Source organism: Conger conger, chromosome 9 (genome assembly GCF_963514075.1).
Source record: "Conger conger chromosome 9, fConCon1.1, whole genome shotgun sequence".
Lineage (NCBI taxonomy): Eukaryota > Metazoa > Chordata > Actinopteri > Anguilliformes > Congridae > Conger > Conger conger.
Window position 1 is genome coordinate 3901083 of NC_083768.1, and position 2883 is coordinate 3903965.

At 41.6% G+C, this 2883-nt stretch overlaps 1 long non-coding RNA gene across 1 annotated transcript in view; it reads right to left on the reverse strand.

Moving 5' to 3' along the window:
* Positions 1 to 889: 889 nt before the first annotated feature.
* LOC133136385 (uncharacterized) overlaps positions 890 to 2883 on the reverse strand; it is a 3190-nt gene continuing 1196 nt past the window's right edge. The window contains exon 2 of the long non-coding RNA XR_009709521.1: positions 890 to 1362. This is a non-coding gene — a long non-coding RNA (uncharacterized LOC133136385). The remainder of the gene's footprint in view (positions 1363 to 2883) is intronic.

Genomic DNA, 2883 nt, shown 5'->3' on the forward strand with positions numbered 1-2883 from the left:
GTTAATTGAAGGCTAAAACAAAAGCTAAGAAAGTAACTGATTTTCATACATTAATTCATATTTTATTGTAAAAAAATGCATCCAGTGAATTAGGCATAAGAACACAGTGAACAATACATTCAGTGAATTTCCTCTGATACTGACACACGAGTAGCATAGGCCTAAGCTTTAGTTATGTAAACATCCCAACTAGTTGATTTGTTGATTTGATTCTATGACCATCCATGTTGGTCCATGGTTCTGACTTGATTAATACAAATGTTCAAAAGTATGCCAAACGATGTAGCCTGATGTAGCCTACTAAAATAAAGACTCTTACTGCCCTGTGGAATGTGAGAATTTAAATGACTATAATACATTTAGGGAATTCAGAATTGAGAATGTAAATGGGACTGCTTGGCTATGTCATACTGGGACTGGGAGTTTCACTGAAGCAGTTGCTGTGACAGACTAGCTTCTTGATTTTCAGATGTGAAGGATGAAAACATCATTTGCATTGCTTAACTTTGGCATTTTGGGCAGTTTGAAAATGTTACTGCTGATTGGATAAAAAAATGTAATGAGTAATTTTGTATCAACATTTCTTTCCTTTGGAATTTTAAGTAAATGTAAATAAAATGTATTTAACATCTCTTTAAAGATATCTATTACATAATGAAAGGTGTGCCATTTGATTCTTACTCTAATAAGAAGTTTTGATTCTGACTTTTATAAACAGTCTTTGGCACATTTACTGTCTTCCTTGGTTGCACACCATTCTTGAATAAATCTGCTTTCTCAAAAAATAACCCCTGAAAAGTGAAATGTTTTAAAGCAGAACAACCTTTTCTCCAGATGTCCTTATTAAGGGCTGGTCAAGACTGCAAAATAAACACAGAAGGACAAGATGGCCTTTATATGATTGCTTCAGTTTATTAAGCAGCAGAAGAAGAAGTCAAAAGGTTTACAGATATTATACGACCATCCACCAAATGCTCATCAATTTTGCTTTGATATAAGTGGAGGGGTGTTGGTCACTGGCTGATCTTCAGCATGTACACAGTGTGCCCCAGCTTGGTGACTGGCTGTGTCTTTCTTGTCACTAGGCTGAAATTGTACCAGTGTTTGAAAGCAAGACTTTCCCAGCATCAGTGAACAAAACAGAGTGATTGGAGTTAATGTAGGCGCTGTCTGTGACATGGTTGCCTTCCTCGTAATACACAACGACATACATCGGCTCATCTGAGGAACATTGGATGAAGCTTTTGGCAGGGATTTTCACAGATTCGGCTTTTTCCTTCTCTTTGTCATCGATCGGGTCCTTGCTGTAGTAGGCAATCATGGGTTTTGCAGTCGCATTGGAAATATGAATGTTCCCCATCTCTGAAAAAGAAAGACAGAGAGAGACAGATATGTATATATTGTAAAAACAAAATACAACCAAACAGAAAGGGAATGAGTGTTTAGGTTTGTGCATGTGTTGCTTGTGTGTGCATTTGTACAAGTGTGTGTGTGTGTGTGTGTGTGCATATGGGCGTGTGTGTGTGTTTGTATGTGTGTGTGTATGTGCATGTGTGTGAGTGTGTGTGTGTGTATATGTTTGTGTGTGAGTGTGTGTGAGGGGGCATGTGTGAGCATGTGTGTGTGTGTGTGTGTGAGTGTGTGTGAGTGTGTGTGTGTGTTTGTATGTGTGTGTGTATGTGCATGTGTGTGACTGTGTGTGTACGTGTGTGAGAGTGTGTGAGAGTGTGTGCGCGTGTGTGTATGAGTGTGTGTTTGTATGTGTATGTGTGTGAGTGTGTGTGTGTGTGTGTGTGTGTATATGTTTGTGTGTGAGTGTCTGTGTGGGGGCATGTGTGAGCATGTGTGTGTGTGTGTAAGTGTGTATGAGTGTGTGTGTGTGTTTGTATGTGCGTGTTTGTATGTGTGTGTGTGTATGTGCATGTGTGTGACTGTGTGTACGTGTGTGAGAGTGTGTGAGAGTGTGTGTGTGTGTGAGTGTGTGTACGTGTGTGTGTATGTGTGTGTGAGTGTGTGTTTGTATGTGTGTGTGTATGTGCATGTGTGTGAGTGTGTGTGTACGTGTGTGAGAGTGTGTGTGAGTGTGTGTGTTTGTGTGTGTTTGTGTGAGTGTGTGAGTGTGTGTAAGTGAGTGTGTGTGCATGTGAGTGAGTGTGCGTTTCTGTGTGTGTGAGTGTGTGTGTGTGTGAGTGTGAGTGTGTGTGTGAGTGTGTGTGTGTTTGTATGTGTGTATGTATGTGCATGTGTGTGACTGTGTGTGACTGTGTGTACGTGTGTGAGAGTGTGTGCGCGTGTGTGTATGAGTGTGTGTTTGTATGTGTATGTGTGTGAGTGTGTGTGTGTGTGTGTGTGTGTGTGTGTGTGTATATGTTTGTGTGTGAGTGTCTGTGTGGGGGCATGTGTGAGCATGTGTGTGTGTGTGTAAGTGTGTGTGAGTGTGTGTGTGTGTTTGTATGTGCGTGTTTGTATGTGTGTGTGTGTATGTGCATGTGTGTACGTGTGTGAGAGTGTGTGAGAGTGTGTGTGTGTGAGTGTGTGTACGTGTGTGTGTATGTGTGTGTGAGTGTGTGTTTCTATGTGTGTGTGTATGTGCATGTGTGTGAGTGTGTGTGTACGTGTGTGAGAGTGTGTGTGAGTGTGTGTGAGTGTGTGTGTTTGTGTGTGTTTGTGTGAGTGTGTGAGTGTGTGTAAGTGAGTGTGTGTGCATGTGAGTGAGTGTGCGTTTCTGTGTGTGTGAGTGTGTGTGTGTGTGAGTGTGAGTGTGTGTGTGAGTGTGTGTGTGTTTGTATGTGTGTGTGTGTGTATGTGCATGTGTGTGACTGTGTGTACGTGTGTGTGTGAGTGTGTGAGAGTGTGTGAGAGTGTGTGTGTGTGAGTGAGTGA